At 36.3% G+C, this 21,090-nt stretch overlaps 1 protein-coding gene and 1 pseudogene across 2 annotated transcripts in view; one reads left to right on the forward strand and one right to left on the reverse strand.

Moving 5' to 3' along the window:
- The window catches only part of LMNTD1 (lamin tail domain containing 1), a 1,453,405-nt gene that overhangs the window by 706,828 nt on the left and 725,487 nt on the right, over positions 1-21,090 (forward strand). The gene's annotated exons all lie outside the window — the stretch shown is intronic.
- Positions 60-1,001, reverse strand: LOC122815965 (annotated as a pseudogene).

Here is a 21,090-nt window from a genome sequence, read left to right on the forward strand (position 1 = left end):
TTTTTTTGTTTTTAATTCAGCATACTTTTTGTTGCCGTATATTTGCCTCCCATTTTCCATCATGAAACATCACTATCCAGGCCGTAAATCTGAAACATTTCTGATGTAATTCCAAATATGATTGGCACTGTGATATCTTCACTGAAGACCTGCCACCACTGTTTGAAAGCTTCAGCACCTCCTGGAGGCTGTACTCCAAATCACTGCAATGTGAAATACAGAATGGGTATAGCAACATGCTGAGGCTGGTAGTGCAGACACATGTCGCACAGTAACAGAGGTTACTTTGATGTATGTCTTATGGTAATAGAGGTTAGTATGGTACGCATCTCACAGTAACAGAGGTTACTATGATACATGTCTCAGAGTAACAGAGGTTACTATGATATGCATCTCACAGTAACACAGGTTACTTTGATACATGTCTCAAAGTAACAGAAGTTACTATGATACACGTCTCACAGTAACAGAGGTTACTATGATACATGTCTCACAGTAGACCCCATGCTGTCAGTCAGTGATGTCCACTCCCAGACATGTCAGTTCATCCAGTTCTTCAATGGCATAAGGTAAGGAAATTAGATGTTTATGAAAATGCTGGAAACAAACTTGAAAGTTGAGTAATCTCAGTATAACAAGGTCATATTGCAGTATGCTGTCCCTCAGTGCCCAAAATCTGGAGTCTAGTCTAATGGCTCACTGTGACGGTTAAAGTACTTGTAACTGACATTTATTATGTCACAAGTGCTGTTCTTCAGCTTTGCCTGCCAAGTAAATAGATGACATGACAACAAGATTTGGGCCATATACATCTGGGATGGTTTCTCAGAAAACTTGTAAATGGTGCAGGCTTTAGCAACTGAAACTGAGTACATGCCCTACTTAATACCAGCTTCCACTATAAACCTAGTGACTCTGAAGTGCAGCTTGGTATTGTCATGTGACCTGTAAGAATTGGACTTCTTTTTACTCTCTCCTTCCTCTTTCATGTAGGCCTCCATTCTGATGACCTCTTTATACACATCTCTAACCACTGCTATTACAGTAGCGAGAGTGAAAACAGCCAGTATGTTTTACTTTTCCCAAACCCACAAATGGACCATGTGTTAATAATAAAATAATTGTTCTGATTACTGGTCATGGTTAGATTCCCATGGCTCATAGCCATAGCAATGATATATTACATGAAAGGAATTCACTGAGATCCCTCACAGTAGCACATCTCATGCTACTCGCATTGGGTGAATTGTTCTGCCCTGGCTTAGTGCAGTTTGTAGTAATGCATAATCCTCAAGGCACAGAATTGCATTACTATCTAATTTACATGCATATCAGACACTCAAATAGTTTAAACAAATACTCAGGTGAGCTTCCTATCATCCTGTGTGGATAAGTGGTACATGTATCCACAAGGAAACACACACACAGACATACACATTCGCACATGGATCATACACACATCTAGTACCAGCATACCCTTCAGCTACAATCTTCCTATCCATGCCACCCATTGATTACTACAGACAGTGGGCGTCGAACCCACACAGTTACACACATACATACCATTCACACCCTGACTCAGTATACAGACACACACACACGCACACACACAATCATTACTTCACAACTCTTTAACGTTCAAATTCCTTAATTTGGAATACTGCCTCTTCACTAACAAAAATGCTACAGTCATCTAGACCAGTCAACAAAAGTAAAATAAAATAAAATAAATAATAAAAAACACACTACTTGGTCCTTTGGGAGCAGCAATCACGGTGATCTTACTCTTACTAAACCCCATTTTTTCATAATTCTAAACTGATTTTGCAAACACCACTGATTTTGCAGAACATCCCTAATGTTGTCTTATACTTTTGCCCTGTCCTTCATAAGATGTTTGACTTTCTGGTAAATCACTGAGAATTATGCACAGTCACTAATGCCATTTGCTAGAATTTCAAACATTTTTTTTCTGCCAAAAATTAATGTTGATAAAAAACGTGTTGTTCTAGTAACCTTTTAAGTGAATTAGAATAATATTTAAAGAAATGACCCTTATTTTTGTTCTACTGTTGTTATGGCATTTGTCAGTGACTCTTGAGCAAAGAACTTGAGAGATATGCTCTTTGGATTTGATACCTCTGAAAAGACCTTTTCTAAAGTTGTCAAAGCTGGCTGAAATTCACTTCCAAGTAAAATTTGTAATGACACATTCTATTGATCCTTTTATTACAGGTAAACAAATGCACATCTTTTAGTTCTATCAATGTACCTGCTTAATGGTAGCTTGTATAGTTTTAAAGTCCTAACAAATAAAACACAATTACATCATATAATTATAAAAGATGCTCTCTGATAGCACAGTTCTCAGGCAGATCTACGAGTCTTCAAATGGACCCCCCAGAATGATCAGATTCTGGAACAGTTTGATATGTTCAGCTGTACTTTGAGATCAAGGTTGCATGAGCTGTGTTACATACTTACCAACCGGTTTCTCTTTTTTCCTGATGCTACCTGACAGAATTGTTTAATGACCCTGTATCATTACTCATATGAAAACAGTGTATGGCTTTTTCCCCTGAAATTCAATACAAGAGTTTTGTGACGTGTGAAAAAAATCAGCACCACTTTTTAGATCTTGTATGACTCTTTAATATGCCTGACAATGACAAAAGGTGATGCCAGGAAATCCAAGGGTCATAGTTCTGTTTCTGTCACAGGTAATATTCATTCAGGAATACATGAGGGAAACAAAACAACTAGGGATTTATGACTGAGCACCTTCCTTACTTACTTCCTTGAGGAAGGTTCTTGTATAATGACTGAAGCACTCTGACATCTGATAAAGTTGGAACATTTTAACCTGTGACATTATGCAGATATAAATCCTTTATCCTTCAGTGTCCAAGAGGCAGCTTCAGTAGCAGCTACCCTTGAATTCCGCAGGTCTGAATTTTCACAAGCAGCACTGAAGCACACTGCATATTTATTACACAGGTCACTGTGCAGTAATCCTGTGTTAGAATGTTATTATGGGAGGACTGAAGGTGTACACGCATAATATGCAACAGTACAAGAATTGAATCCCAGTCCTGTCTCTGGGTAGATGACCCCACATCACATCCCTGTTTGGTTAGACCCTTATTAATTTTTTTTAGGGGGGTGGATTTATAAATATTCACTTTTAGGACTATGTAGCTTACACAAAATTAATTCTGACTTTTCAATTATAATGATATTTCTCGAAGGACACATCTTACCTTAAAACACTTTAGTTATGCAATCTGTAACCTAAATAGGATCTTAGTGGCAGTGTTTGTTAATAACTTCTAAATTGCAGCATGTATTTGTATCACATTCCTGCAATGAAAATGCAAAAAGACAATTCCTTTTAATATTCTGGTGATGGAACTCATACTTGTATTGTATAACTTAATTTGTTCTTTTTAACTTACTATTAAATGCAATATTTGATATAACTAATAGTACTATATAAATTCCTGAAAATGCTTTCCAATACGAGGCCTATAGCAGTACAAAAAAAATTGTACATATATCAGTATAAAAATGAGTAAATAGACATCAAGGAAGATATGTCATCAGTTAGGGTCTGCAGATACTGCTCAGTGGTTGGGCAGGGAGTAGTCATATACCCTGTACCCAAGTGGTCTGTTCTTCCTTAATGAAGTTTATCTTCCTATGGTTTGAAGATAGATATTAAAATGTTTATATAGATTTCATTTTCTGATTTCACGCTTAATCTAGTTCAAGGGTGTATAGGAACCAGGGGTTATTCTACCACTCGACAGAAAAGAGAGAGAAAACAGCCTTTGATGAGACACCAGTTCTTCTCATGACATATACGTATATGCAGTCTGAAATGACACTCACGTCTATGTGCAATTTCTATGATATCTTTGGAACATGAGAGGAAACCTGATCATCTGCAAAATCACACACAAGAATAAGTGACAGACTGTGTACATAAGGAAGATCGAGCTAGGAACTGAACAGGAGAACTAAGATCAGTGAGGCAGCAACAATAAATTGTGTTTTTGCAAGTGTGATGAGGGTATGCTTATTTTGGTAGTATTTTTAATAGGTGGGTAGTTTATTAAAGTATGTATATAGCTTTATTTTATTTTATGTACTACAGGGAATGACAATTATTTATATATTATTTTTTGTTTTAGGTTTAAATGTTTGTAGATTCAGTTTAGCATTGTAACACTTCAATACTTTTAAATTGTGGTGTCATCAGTCCCCCCTTTCTCATTTTGCAAGTTAGTCTGGTGCACTTCTTTATTGTTATATTTTTATTATATTCAGTATTTTTGAAAATGACAAAGACTGTCAGCAGTTAAATAAATGCGTGCAAACCAATGCACCAAGCTGCAGATAAACTCATGCAAGCCAGAAATGGTTAGCGCTTTCGTTTAGTCCAATATTAAACTTCTTCAGACAACACATACAGTTGATCACTTCCTTTAAATAAGACCTAAAAACATTTCATTAGCTAAGACAATTATTTAAAGTGGTTAAGACAATCATTTAAAGTGATGCTTCCTTAAAAAAATTTTCAATGGAAAATTTGTCACTATTTATAAGAACATAAGACACCATCTCTTCCATAATAAAGTTGAATTATAAATACATATACAACACATACGTACATATTTCTTAAAATTCCTTGTAGTTTAAAATCTACGAAATATTTATTCATATAGTTATACTAAAAAACCTTGCTATTCGATCTTTATAACTTCTTTCTTTCTAAAGCCTTTAATTTTAACACTGCAGCAATTGAGGTACGTTCATTTATACCTGACCATGAGTCTGCTTTCAGATGCAGCTGCCATTTTAATTCCTTTAATTCTAATTGCAATCCCCATGGTTGTTTGTCATTTATAAGTATATGGTCAATGATAATAAAGTAAAACTTATGGCTTGGAAACTCCATAATATGTTTACATAAGGCATTATTTTTGTTGAACTTTCTTATTGCATATTCATGCTCATAAATTCTTTGGCTAATCTTTCTCTCTGTTTTTCCTATATAAAATGTGGTGCATGAACTGCAGTGTGCCAGGTAGACCACTGCTTTGGAGTTACAACTGTACTTTCCTTTTAACTCATACTTATAATTTCTTATAGTGAAATTATCTGTCTCTCTTATTTTGTTACACCATGTACATGCACCGCATTTAAACATTCCACATTTGTTATTATAGGCAGTAGCTTGTAAGCCTTTTTTATATACAAAGAACGCTTTTGTTAGGATTTTATTTGTTTCAGTTTGCAGTATTTTTAGACTTAAACAAATTGCTGTTTTTAGAGACAGCTATTCAAAATAGTGGATGGATGTTTACTTTTTGTATGGCTTCCTGGTACTCGAATAAGCTGTCATGACACAGTGAACTTGCTTTTTAGTGGGTGGTATCTGTACATTAATAACTTGCTGGAAAATGTTCATTCTCCAATAGGGTATACATGCATGTTGCGTCCATTTTCTAAGAGTAATGAAGCAAACATGGAAACAGCAAAATACAAATCTCAGATGTATGTGGTAATTACAACCAAGATTAGTTCTGAAGTAATACAGATTACGTTTTACTAATGCAAGGTATGATCTGTTTGACAAGTTTATTAAAGTGTTTAAAGAAAATGTAAGGCCTGATTACCAAAAAGCACTGCTGTAAATTACCAACTGCACTGTTGTAAATGTGCAACTGTAAAAATATCCACTGCTTTTCAAGCTTATACTGTGATGTGCTTTTACAACCCAGGATATAGGTAAGCTTAACTGATTTTGTTCAAACTGGATGAGCATTTGAGGTGGTTGTTAGTATACTGGCAAAGGTCCAATGAGGACCTGGGATTGACACTTGATTGAGTACTGATACAGGTCATTTCTGAATTCATGTATTGTTCTAGTCTTGTACAACTAAGGAAAAGTTCTCTGCCAGAACTATATGAAGGTTTACTACACAGGCTACTGCTATAACAGTTTTAACAATTTATATGAACTTTCATCAAAATTTTGCTTCTCAGGGAATACCTGCTGGACTAGGCCAAAACCAATTTAATTTACAAAAGGTACCCTGTAAGGCTGGAAAGCCTGATCTGTGTCAGTGACATTTCTGCATAATGTGTGTGAATGTGTTTCAAATGATCACTGGTCCATGCATCTATACTTCTCTAAAAAATTTCAAGATTGGTCACCAGGCCACACAGTTATTCAGTCATCCCTGGATCACACATAACTTAATCTTATGTGTCACTGGGGTAACACATACTGTAGAGTCTCTAACCAGTACCATATGGAACCTATTTTCTTAGTGTATAAGTTCTACTATTATCTAATACTATTAGGAAAATGTAAACATACCACATTTGTTCCGAGACATGTTTTAATAGTACCGTCCATTTAATTCATTTCAGTTCTGTGTATATCATTTATTTTAACAGCCAGTACCAGGTTAAATAAAAAGTGCTCTCCACTGTCATCAAGTAATGGAAAACTCAAATTATTACTTACATGTATTTTGGAACAGTTGTCTCTTTTTGTGATTTAGGCCTGCACATTTTTGTTGTGCTAATATATTGCTGAATATATTTATATACAAAGATGAAACTGCATTTTTTTCTCTGGGCTTTCTAAACAATATATATGGAACCTACAGATACATTAACATTACAGTAGACTGCAATAAAACCAAAAGACATGAAGTAGTATTTTTTGAGGTTTTTGTATATTTTTTTAAATTAGGACCTTTTGTAAAAGACAGGCATTGCATGTTATATTTAGAAAATAATATTGCTGGAATGGCTCCGGGATTACTTCACATTTTTGCACACAGGAAATCTGCTTTGTCTGCTGTTTGTAATAAGGCCTTTTGTTTTCTTTTTGCATTCCTGATATCAGTCACAGCTAGAGAACTGCTGTCACCCTATTCTGCACAAGTGTTAATCAGTTCTTAAAACAGTTAATGTTTTTTGAACTAGATGCCTTAAAGTGACAATAAGCGGACAGAGATAATTATGATACTGATCAGGATTTTTCTCATTACTTTGCTAATCACTGAATGCCAAAGGATAAATGCCGTCAGAAGAGTAACATTTACCTGTATTATCCTGATGCTTTATGTCATTGTTTGCACCTAATCAGCCAAGGATAAGGGAGACAAAGAATAAAAACATAATAATTAAATGTCACTTACGCTATTTAAACAGTGTCTTATACTCAGACAACAGGATCTAAATGAAACTGAAAATGTCTGATACTACAGTTTCATTGAAACTGGATTTTGTAGCTAGTAACAAACTTTTCAATACCATTATCTTTTGACTCAATTGATTAACCAAGACAGAAAAGCTGCAATATAGAATCCTGTTTATTTTAAAGCCTCATAATTTTGCAGGGAATTTCTTTAAAACTATGGGAGATGATAGGATTTACTGAATTATACACAATAAAAGAGAAACTGTGATTACTGTATATTTCTGGCATACATTATTAGATCATTTAAGCCATGAATTCATTGCTTTCTAAATTTATGAATTCTTATTTTATTTACTACTTTGTTTTTTATTGTCCTTACCAAAAATCAAGACAAAAGCTGTTTTCCAAGGCCCTAGACAGATATGTACAGCTTCAGCAAAACCTACATATATAGTTATAGCACTTTTCAGGGCAGGATGGAAATAAACCTCACTACACCACAATCCTGTGCAATAGACTGCTGGCCAAAACTCCCATTTAAATGAACTTTCGCTGATATGAGCATTTGCTGTTTTTTACACCAAGAAAAAGCATTCACTCATATGAGTGTACATGCTTTCAATGTTTTTGGAGGAGGACAAACATACAACTGCTAACTATATATATATATATATATATATATATATAAATATATATATATATATATATATATATATATATATATATATATATATATATATATATATATATATATATATATATATATATATATCTACCAGCTCCAAGGTTGCACAACAGAGGGGAAACAGAATAATCCCTCACTAAGTATAATTTTAATTTTGCCACTGTTTTTTAGTTTAGATATTTTTCTGTTGATCATTTTATTGTTGATCTTATGTTGTTGAGTTCACACGCACAGACACACACACACAAAGTGTGAAAATGAGCTGATGGAAGATTTGCCGTTAGACATTTGAGGTTACCACTTAAAAGAACAGAAATTAAATTAAAAAAAATACACAAATTTTTTTTTTTTTTTTTTGCTGGAGGGCTCCCAACCCCAGACTACTTACTTTTTATACATACACACACAAACACACACACACACACACACACACACACACACACACACACACACACACACACACACATATATATATATGTGTGTGTGTGTGTGTGTGTGTGTGTGTGTGTGTAAGTATATCCATTATTACAGTCTGCAGAAATATAGATACATGTAATATCAATGACTATGCAGTAGTAAAATTTTGAAAATAAAAAAAGAATGTATTCATAATGAAAAAGAAAAACAAATAGTTTCCTTCTCCAATTGAAAAAATTTGCCGGAATAATGATACTGTTAGGGAAAGGACTTTTCATAAGATAAAGTGCAGGATTAGCACACATGAGTAATTAAGAAATGCAGCACTCTTCTTAACAAACTAAGTGTTAAAAACTGAGCTATTGCATCACACAGAACTAAAGAACATAGAATCCCATTTACAGAAACCTAGGATAGGAACATAAAATTAAAGACAAGGGTCAGCAATAGGACTGTGAATGACTGAATAATTTTTCAAATCATCTAAGTCACCTAAGTTAGCCTGACCCTAATTGACTTGAAAACAGCTTTAAAATGTTGATAAGTATGACTATGCATAGAGAACTCTTTCATGGATAAAAACATCTAGATATGTGTGCATGCATGTCTAAAAAAATAAAACACTCTCAGTACAGTACATGACCACAAGGAATGTATTCTAAACATTAAGAACAATCTAGAGATGGTGTACAGTGGACTGCAAAGGAGAAAAGCACAGCTATTGCAGTCAAAACCCACAAAACAGATTTTTGTAAGATAACCAAAACCTAGTGTATCATAGGTCCATATGGTGTGAAACTTCAAGCACTACACACTTTCAAGTACCCTAGGGCAAGCGTAGACCCATTGCAAACATTTGCACCTCACATTCAGAAACCTATTAAAAGAACTAAGAGCTTTTCTGCTAACACTTTTCTGTTAAAACATCACAAACCACAAACTGGCCTAGGGCCCTGTGCTAGCAAGGGAGCCCCAATGATGCTGTTGATCACTAATTATGTCTGTGGCTGTAGTAGCTGCAATGACCTAGTACATGCCAGTTGAGCATATCACAGACTGTCCTGTGCACAATGCTGCAAGAAAAAAATGCTGTTTCAAAATCTCTTTAGGTGTTTATTGACTTGGTTTCCCTATACCCTTATATCCAGTACTCTTGTAACCTGTGCAAATGCAGTAAGCATACTAATATCAGATCACTAACATGCTGACTGGACAGCTTGAGCTGTAATACAAGCTCTCCGATTCTTGCGCTGTCATTTTAAAATGTTTAGCCTCCTTGTGAATTGCTTAACTGTTGCTTTTTTTCACAGAACAGGTGGATGGATATGTACACCAAAATCTGAGTGTGTCTTTGTGCTTCAGACAGGTCACATTGTTTAACAGGAGAAATGATATTATTTGAGATTATTTTACTTGAGTGAGTTATTCATTATTCTAATTTTTATTTTTTAGTTAAATAATGCTGTAATATAATAGAAATAGCAATATAATGTATTACAATAAAAATATTTGTATTAAATTATGTGTTATTTTCAAAATTGGTTTATTTTGTATTTGTTACCCAGGATACAGCACTGATTCAACATGGACCTTTTATACAACATGAAAGCACTGTCTGTGTAAGTGACTTGTTTAGTCACATAGTAGGCAAATGGAACCAGTTCTAGTTTGTGATTGAATGTGGTCAGTGAATCAGTGATCACCCATACCTTTCAACTGCACCTCATTATGGTCCTCATTTTGAGTTTTAAAGTCATTGTTCCATGCTGTTCTACATTAAAAGAGTGTGCTACATGTTCATGGCTGAGAATCTTGTAAACTAAATGTCCATGGTAAATAATACTAAATATTAAGTCATCAAATAACTTTTTATATATAAAGTAAACTATTTTAATCATGCTGTAAACTTCCTAGCTGAAGTTTTTAGTAAGTGTTCCACATTTTGGAAATGGAAAGTTGATAGCTTTAAAGATCATATTTTTAATTTCTGAAATGTAAGGTCCAAAAGTAAGCGTTGGATGGGAATGTTTAAGTGCAGAAAAACTTTTTTTTCACTGATTGGTCTTTGGATTTGGTAATGGACAGACACTGCTAAGTGTATGATTGCAGTTTTGTTATTTTTGTTACACTTTTAACCATCATTCTCTATGTTTAATCATATTCATATTATGCATATTTGCATTTTAAGAAGTTGGTAGGTGTTCATGTGACAAACACCACCTTGAGTGTTACAGCTGAAAGCTGTTAAATTCTAAGCAATTGTGCTGACACATCACTGGTTAGCCTGTAGAATTGCATGTTCAGGAAAGAAGATAATTGTTCTTTCTTGTGTGAACAATGACTATGCCATATTGAGATTTAATCCTTTATAACATTATTGAGATGAGCTTCATTTTGATCCCTGGCAGGCAGAGCACTGTCAAAGCTCCTTAAAAAGTCCATTGGAGTATATGCCTGTTTTATTTATAATGGAATCACCACTTTCTAAGATGTTTTGGGAGTGGTCAGGTCATAAGTTCTACCTTATGACCTTTTGATTTTGGCTTTTACCTCTCCCCACTTCCATGGTATGTTTGTTCTGCTGCAGCAAATGGAATATCTGTTTAATATGCAAATGATCTGATGTTCTGGGTTTATTAAGTTTATGGTATGCACATTGGGAAATATAAAGATTATTTTATAGTAATGGGAATAGCAAAATAAAGGGAACATGGCCCTGATCCATTACCTTACCTAAGGCCCCATTTGACCATGATCCAGGACTGGTTCCATGTCATAGACATCACTGTAGGGCAATATGTTTCATAAACTGCCTTCCATTTGTATTGGGAGCTTAACTCTGTATTTGCAAATTCATTTACACAGCAATCAGACTAGATCAACACAGACCATATTGCAGACACTTAGCCTGAGATCAGATTCAGTACAACAGCTATCAATGCAAGTATCACACAGGACTTATTGTTTCATTTCTGTACAAAAGTTTCCACAACTGGGTCATGACTTTGTAATTTCCTTCCTCCTGACACCCTTGATTGTTGTAATTTATGAAAACCTGAAAAAACAAGGCCACTTAGTCAACTATTGAAATGCACAAACATTGAATAAACAGCTATGAAAATTAGTGTTTTTGCAGTGGTAAACTCCCTTCATCCCCCATGTAGAAGGCTTCACCCTCATATCTTCCCTTACATAAATATGCTAACTTAATCAGTACACAACAGTGATGAAGGAGCAAAAACCTAATACATAATATACCATCTGTGTTTGCACTGTATGTCATAGATCCATATTAGGCTAACTGCCCTTGTGGGCCATTTTAAGCCAATCCAATTATCCCATTTGAGAATCGAATCCTGAACCTTTTTATGTTTAAGGTAAGCACCTTAACCATTATACAAACCCCAAACAGTACTTCTGAAGAATTAAGTGAAGTAATAAAGCATGTACAAAGCCACTATTTCTGTTGAAAAGCACTACACATATTAACGAAAACAACAATGCAGAAAATCAGTAAAAACAGTACAACAATAAAAGGAGAATGAACCTGGTTCTGCAACTGTGCAAAACCATGGACAAATCTCCTCTCAATAAAATGAGATCTTCTCAATCCCAGCTAAATTAAACTGCATGTACTTAAACTACTGTCAACAAACCTACTTTCTCTTAACATCAAAAACACTTCCTGTATTATTTATGTTATCATGCCTTTCTTGGGAACTTATGAAGGGCACTTCAGCAGCGGCATCTTGAACATGTATTCTTTAAATCATGTAGATATACCACTTATCCTGTCAAGTCTTATTTATCCTACATGTATCAATGACATAAAGCTACTGAATGTGAATGTATATTTAGAAGATGAGTTTAATACCATCTAATACCATCTGTATAATATAATGCTTCAAAAAGGTTTCTGTTCATTTTTTTTATCTGATGCTAATTAACAAAGTTGTGACTGAAAAGGCCCCCAGTGGTCCAGTTCACCTACCGCTAAGTAGAAATACATTGCAAATTCAATGAAATATTAGACTAAATGATTATACTTAAAAATTAGCGTTACATAACATGCGTATTATGGATCACATTACATAAAACTTTATTTTCAAGGGATGTGTGATAGAAAGCAAAAGACAAGAGCAGGGGTGCAGAAAGAAATTTTTATATTTTGTACTCAGACCTATTGATATTTCCCCCACCTCCCACTGATCATTTTAAAAATGTACTCACCCCTCAAATGCTACCCCTAAATATACAGGATTATTTTTAGATGCTACCATTTATAGCCTTAAAATAGCAATTTTTAGGGATGCATTCATTTCACACAAGCGTGCTTTATATATATTTATACTGTGAATATTAATTTATGCAGTTTTAAACATTCCATGTTTTTTGAGTATTGAAGTTTCCAAGAGATACTCAGAAAAGATGTACTCATTTGAGTATGGTGAGTATGCTTAGTCATTCTTGGGCAAGAAAAATAACACATATACTTATTTATTCTGTTTAATTTTTGTACTTTTATGAAGAAATAATGGTCCTTGTCAGCTATCCTGGATATACTAAACAAGTGAATAGGAAACATTTACATGTTCATATGAATTACCCATTAAAGAGTAAGGTTTCATGCTCTCTCTCTCCTATTGGGGCAGCTTAAATCAGTGGGGGTGTGACAAATGCAAACTAGGTAGTAGTCAATGTCTGGTGCTTTCTTGATGTTTTTTGACAGTTGTTTGTGCATTATGCACCTAACTACTACTCAGAACATTCAGCCTTTTTTAAACTAAATTTGTGGTTCTTGATAGGGAGCTATCTACTGGCTCTGTGGTTCTTTGAGACTGTATGTGTGGTTCTTGAGAGGGCACTGCCTACTGACTCTGTAGAGTGGGAAAATGTCAGTTCTATGGAGAAAGGCAGTGATACTTGGAGGGGTGAGATTGTGAGAAAGCATCTTGTGTGAACTAGATCAGAGTGCTGAATTGTTACTGGGCATCTGTGCTACTCATGGACTTTCTATAAACAACACCATGTTCAAACACAAGGCTACCCAAAAGTGTACTTTGTACCACATATTCTTGGGGCAGAGGTAAGAGATAGACTGTGAAGTCATGTTAACAGACTAATAAAACTAAAAGTAACTGGCTCACTGACAGAGCCCAATCAATCAAAACTGGGGCACACTGTTCTCTAAAAGTCTCTTTACTTCAGAGGTTCCAAAGAGATTGGTGCTAGAGCCACATATATTTGACATTTACTTCTCTGAAGCTAAAGGTGATCTGAAAGGTCTCTGGCTGATGGACTATGGGCTAAAGCTGTATGCTTAAAAAATGTGCTACTCTGTCCTTTAGGAAACACAAGCACATAGCGTGTAAACAACCCCCCCTCCAAAAAAAATATTACATGATCATTAGTCACCTGGGAACTTTTGTAGATAACTAATTTTATTATGCCTGTCTAGCTTGCTTACTGCCTGTAAAGGTTGCAGCTAACTATTAAGGTTTCTCTGCAGGGAGCAACAACTATTCTTGGAGTTTTCAAGGCAAAAGGCCAGGGTGGGGGGAGAAGTGGGATGCCAAATCTTTCTTCTGTATCACATGTGAACACACTCACACCTACAGAAAAATTGCACACACAATGCACCTAAGGCATGTCTTTAGAATGTGGGAGGAAACCAGAACACCCTCTCTTATTAGGCCTATAATAGAATGTAATGCTCCATTTTGTTTGTATCTGTCCAAACATATGATTTAACTAGAAAAACATCAATGCTTCCTTGCCAAGAGACTCAGTTCCATGATTTCCATGAGCCACATAGGTCATCTTAAAGTATTATGTCTCGTACAGACTCCAAAGGAGTGACCTCTGTCTTGCTTACAAAGCTTCAAATGACACTGTCCTGTATGACCTCATGCATATTTGCAAATCCTGTAACAACACAAGCAAGCACCCTTTTAAAAGATATAAGCCTGCTGGCAGGATAGATACCTCTTTCAAAGAACTGGTCTCCTTCAGAACAGACAAATACAAATTCCAGTGCCTTGGATCAACTTATCCACACCTCTACCAGGGGCAACAATATCCTAGAAAAAGTGACAAGGATGGAAGGCAGCCGCAAGAACAGTAAAAAGCACAATTTATTTTAAATGGTACACAAGGTTAAGGGCTTTCTCCCCTTAATGAATCAGGACTTCTTCAGAATACAAAAAACGTATACCTTCCATCCTTGTCACTTTTTCTGGAGATTTGGACATTATTTGTGCAACAATATCCTAGACCTGGTCATTAACAACATGGGCGACTGGTGTTCCACACCAGAGGTCAATTCCTCGTTGGTCAGGTCCGATCACAAGCTAATCACCCTAGACATCCACATCCCGCCCCACCCCCCATTAGGGAAACCACTGTAAAAAATTTCTCCAAAGCCAACTTCACGCTTCTTAAGACAGAAGTGGCAAACTTCACGACACCCATACAGATGGACAATAGAGGTACAACTGCTGAATCCTACACAAATGTACTTTATAAGCACTTACACGAGTGCATGGATCATGCTATCCCTAACAGGACCAAGATGCTATCCTCCAAAAAAGGAAGCCAATCTGTTGGTCCCCTGCCATTAAAAAAACTCTAGAACAGAAAAAAGAAACTGTTGCAAAAAAGAGTAAAATCCCATGATTGGAGGAACTCCTTGGTCAGCCTCAGTAAGAAGCTGAGATCCCTCATAAAATCCTCCAAAGCTAGTTACGAAAACAAAATCAACACTTATTCTAAAGACAGCCACAAAACATTCTATAGCTATGTCAAGAATCTCAATGGCAACGCTCAGATCTGCTCTGAGTTACAGCATAATGGCACTAAATATGCAGAACCAACTGATATTGCCAACATCCTAGCAGATAGGTTCAGTGCTAACTTTACCCCCCTCTCACCCCCTAAAGGGACCTTCTCTATACTAGAAGAATGCAAAGTTCCTGTAATCACGGCTGCACAGATAAAAAACACACTCTCCAAAGCCAAGAACATAGCATCCATGGGACCTGACAACATCCCAGGCTGCATTCTACATGAACTACAGAATGAACTGGCACCCCACCGAAGTACCATGTTCAAGTCATAGCCTCACCTCAGGCTTTGTGCCCACTGAATGGCGCACAGTGACAGTTATCCCACTCCACATAGTGGGAGTCACCATGGACCCCAGGAATTACCATCATAATGAGACTTATAAACAAAGACAATGGTAATCTCCAAAGTCTGGACTCCACCCAGTTTGGGTTTGTAAAAGGCAGATCATGTCTCCTAAACCTGACAGACTTCTTTGAAGCAGTCACCAAAGCCGTAAACGAGGGTAAGGTGGTTCACACAGCCTATCTAGATCTCGCCAAGGCTGAGAAAGTAGCAGACTTCAAATCCGACTTCAGACCAGTGACAAGTGGAGTAGCACAGGGTTCAGTCCTGAGTTCAGTCCTGTTTGGTATCTACTTCTCTGAAGTACAAGCTAACACAGAAGGTCTTTAGCTAATGAAGTTCACAGATGACTGCAAACTAGGAGCCATAATCGAAACTCTTAATGATGTGGACAGTCTACAAAAGGGCCTCACTGAGACAGATGCCTGGTGTCAAAGCCATGGCCTCAAGCTCAATGCCAAAAAGTGCATTGCCATCCCCTTTGGTAAAAACTCTGTACCCATGAACTACCACATAGATGGTAGTCTACTTAACACTGAAATTGTGATAAGAGACCTTGGGACACAGGTGGACAGTAGTCTCTCCTTTGATAATCACATTGCCACAGTAGTCAGGAAATCCTTCTATGTGGCACTCCTCATCACAAAAGGTTTCTCATCCAGGAAAAAAGAGGTCATTGTTCCCCTATACTTGTCACTCATTAGACCGATTTTAGAGTACAAGGACCCTTTTGGTATGTACCTCACAAGACATCTATAACAACTGGAAAGGCCGCAGAAATACCTCACAAAGAGGATTACCGGCCTCAAACAGATGCCCTATGCAGACTGTCTCAAAAAACTCCAGCTTTACTCCGTTGCATATCGCCTACTCAGAGGCGATCTCTGCCTAACATAAAAAGTTATGTCAAACCCAGAGCTGTTGGACATGCTCCACTTAAAGAATCCCAATCCCTCCGAACTACACGCTCTAGGGACCTAAACCTTGTCACCACAATAAACAGAACATGGTGGAGAGATAGATTCCTTTCCCAGAGACTTCCCATACTCTGGAACAAACTACCTATCTACATCAATCAAAGCTCCTCATTAGCACTCTTCAAGAAAAATCTTGATGATTGGATGGGAAATAGGAAATTCACCACAAGGATCACTTCTGTGGCTCTGCTCGACAGGGACACAGGAAAATAATTTTCTTGGGTGGGCGAAAGCCAGGTACCTTTTTGACTAGGCTTATATAGGCCCTAGGGCCAATAGCCTAGTACCTACCTCTGAACCTATGAACATTGATGAGTGGATGAACCTCTGTGCATTGCATTAGGACATTTTTCCACCTGATCTGATGACTTTTCTATTTTTATTTTATGGAGGAAAGTAATACTTTACTGCAGTTAATCTACTTTAGCAATTTTAAACTGCTGTGACTTTTTGGAGCATTTAAACCGAAACTGAATTGCCAATAAAGAACAGCTTATTTAGCTAGGTGTTGGGTGCCATCTTGTAAACTGCATAGTTTTTCTTGTGACAGGAGGTTCATTGTTGTAATTTTCTCAGTGTCTGAGCACCATTAGTTCTCTCAGAGTTGTTTTCTGCTTAGTTCTTTTGTGATATTCATTCTATGTATTAGTGAAATATTTATATATATATATATATATATATATATATATATATATATATATATATATATATGAGGCCATGAGAATAAACTGCAGTGCTTTTCCCAAAAATATCCACCACTAAAAAATATCTTCTTCATTTGTATAGCAAATCTATTTTTTTTTCCAAGAGTGTATTGAATTCTTTCTCCACAGGAGCAATGCAGGCCCTGGCATACAAGGTTGCATATTTTGCTCTGTATATTTTACATTAATTGGCACATATTTTAGATTTACTTTTCATTAGACATTCCTCCTCCAGCTTTTGTCTCTCTTTACACACACACACACACACACACACACACACACACACGTGTGTGTATTTTGTGTGTGTGTATAGATAGATAGATAGATAGATAGATGAGTGTATGTCATGTGATAGATCTATAAAAATTTCAGACACTTAGACATAGCAAAAGCAATTTGAATCACAAGATTCAAAAACCAAAACAAGCCTCTGTATACCCCACTCCATTAGAAAATAATTTTTGAACTCTTAACTGATATTTCAAGTGCTCAAACTTTTAACATTTCCAGCACTTTAAAGTAATATATATATATATATATATATATATATATATATATATATGTATATATATATATATGTATATATATATATATATATATATATATATATATATATATATATATATATATATATATATATGCATACTGAGATAATATATCCTCTCAGTTTTTGAACTTTACAAAATTGTACTCTGAATAGATTTGCATGGATATATTTTAAAAGTATAAATTGGTCCTATGACCATTTTTATTGTGCTATATTTGACTACTTTAATATTTGTGCCAAGAGCTCACATCACCTGTAAACAATACCAGAAGATCAGGTACCAAAATAACTTGTTTTTTCCCATGTTTTAAATGTTAAAAGTTCTAAAACCTATGATTTTAAAATAAGACGAGGCTTTCTGGCATATAGAATAGTTTAATGTTAAATACGTGAATTGTAAAATTAACATACTAAAAAAATACATACATGACACTCCATAAATGTGCTGGATTATTGACTCAAAACCTTCATTTACAACATCTTGTATTACAAGTAATGTTATTACAACTAATGTTGCTAAAACCTTTTCTGCTGTATTTTCCATAGGTTCATAGGTGGTTACTAGGCTATTGACCCAAAGGTACTTACAAGCCTAGCCATGTGTACCCAGTATAATACAAGGGAAACCCAATATACAGAGGATCTTGCCTAAACTCGAGATCTTAGTTAGCAATGACTGCCCATATCTAGGAAGGTCATAGGTGAAATCCCTGGCAGGAATTTATGGCTTCCCATCCAGTCATCCAAGCTACGCTTAAACAGGTTCATAGAGAGGCTCTGTTTGACGTGAATTGGTAGCCTATTCCAGAGAAGTGACAACCTGCTGGAGACATATATGTCTCCAGCAGGTCCTATTTATGTCTATGGCCAGGTTAAGTTCCCTGGAGCAGGTGACCCTTTGTCCCATTTGACTTGCAGATGTGCAACATTTCCATTAGGTGTGGATCCAAGATTTCTCTGTAGGCCAGGCACAAGTCTCCTTTAAGTAGTCTGTACACTGCTGAGTACAGTGACAGTGACTTCAGTCTGTCAGTGTATGACATGTGCTGGAGTCCCTGAATTTTCTTGGTTAGAAATCTCTGAGGCCTTTCAAGTTGCTGCAGGTACCTGATGTGGTACATACCAAAGGGAGCACTATACTCAATTATTGGCCTGATGAGAGTCGAGTACAGAGGAGTTATGACCTCTTTTACTTTTATATGATGGTCTGAAGAGATATCGTTTTTACCGAAGGGGATGATAATGCATTTTTAGCACTTAGTTTGAGTCCATGGCTTTGGCAGCAATCATTGGTTTGTGTAAGTCCCTCTTGAAGTATATTAACATCATTTGGGGATTCAGTGATTGCATTTCAAAAAGCACAAAGGCCAGCAGACTGTGGTATAGAAATGCTTTATTAAAGCATATATGAATAAAGCAGTAACAAACCGGTTTCGGCTAAGCAAGTTAAGCAGCCTTCATCAGTGTTAAGTCAAAATGCCATAGAAATCATTGCCCTTATATAACACAATGTGGGAACAAAATTCATGCTCGTTGGTTGATCAAAATTTCTCATTAAGCCCCGGTGGGAATAAACCACCCAACTTAATGATCCATTTATTTTCTTTTGTATTTAATATTGAATGCCACCCCGCTTTATTTGTTCTATTCCAAAATCCTGTCTATAATAATAAATGTAAAATTCATGCTCAGTGGTTGATCAAAATTGCTGAATTTTAACATTTTTCACAGACTCTGATGAAGTCATATGTATTATGGTGAAAGCATTAAGTTCTGTGGACTTTGGTGATTAAAGCAGAATTATTCTATAGTTTATCCTGGCTTTAGTTATTTTACAAGTCTGGCTCATATTGGGCTTCTTTTTATCAGTTTGTTGCTGTACCCCCTTTATGAAGGGGGGTGATGGTTGCTGTTTTTCATTCAGCAGGGGAAAAAAAACACTACTCAGGCTGTGGTTGAAGAGAGCACCTAATGGAGTTGCTAACTCATGTTTTAGACCATTTAAAATGCAACCTGGGATACCATCTGGCCCACAGAGGCTGTGTTTTTGGCCTTAGAGAGAGCATTAATGACTTGCTCTTTGGAGATGCAAGGTGCGGGAGATGTAGAGTGAATGCCTTGTGGAATATATGGAGGGGACAGGGGGGTGAAGTTTTCACCAAACCTGTCAGCTAACAGGTTAGTTATTTTCACAGGATCAGTGTGTGTAATGCCATCCACAGCTAGTTCAACACACATCTGGGTCCTACCTTTTAGGTTATGGATATATCTGAAGAATGTGTTATAGTTATCCTTAGCTATGGTTGCTAAATTTTTTTTGAAGTTGCCCTTATGGGATTTTTACAAGTTGTCTTATTTGTTTGTTCAAGCAGAGGTTGGTGTTCTTCCAGTGCTGGAACCTCTCTCCTTTTATTTATTTATTTTATTTAGTTTTAGACAGCAACTTCTTCCTCTTGTTGTATAACTTATTAATGTTAGATGTCCACCAGGGAGGCTTGTTTTCACTTGAAGATCTTGTTTTGATCATATCAGGTACAGCTGTATCAATACATTTCTATAAGTGTTTGTACAGGGCATTTGTGTATACCTCAGTATAGTTGTCAATGTCTGTAGGAACAGGAGCTTGGAAATTATTTATGCCATCCCTTTGGAGGGTGTAATTAGCTCTGGTGAAATATTTTAGCATGACTTCACCTAAGAGATGTTCAGCTGTTATAGCTACTTCACATGTGACTGATTTGTGATCAGATTTAACCAGTGAGGGTCCTATACTTGTGGTGGTGCAATGGTCACCCATGTTGGTGAGGACCAGGTCGACAATAGTTAAGTCCCTTGTGGGATTGCAAACTATTTATTTCAGGGTATTAATGTTAACAAAGTCTAGGAATCTTTGGTTGTCTGAGCATGTTGGTACTTGTATAAGTTTCCCAGTCAATGGAGGGATAGTTAAAATCGACCATGACTAGAGTGTTTGGTTGTAATTTGATTGACTCAAGTTGATCCAAAAAAGCAGAGTATGTATCTTGGTTCATTGAAAGGGGCCTATAACTAATGATGATTTGAGGGGGGTGGGGTCTTACCCACAGTTATTTGACCTTGGCATAACTCCATGGAGTTTTCCTGTCTGTCCAGTCTAGAGGTGTATGTGTCTTTGATGAAGATAGATATTCCTCCTCCTTTGGTTCTCACACGTTCATTTTATGGTCTGAAAGTGTGGTAGGAATTGAACCCTTGCAATGCCGGGGTACTCTCTGTGGCCCTGAACCAAGTTTCTGTGACTGCACAGACATCAACATCCTCCAGGGAGAGGAGTCTTTCCAGAGACTGCAGTTTCTGATTTAAACTCCCAG

This window comes from Protopterus annectens, chromosome 11.part0 (assembly GCF_019279795.1).
Source record: "Protopterus annectens isolate FY-2018-M chromosome 11.part0, PAN1.0, whole genome shotgun sequence".
NCBI lineage: Eukaryota > Metazoa > Chordata > Ceratodontiformes > Protopteridae > Protopterus > Protopterus annectens.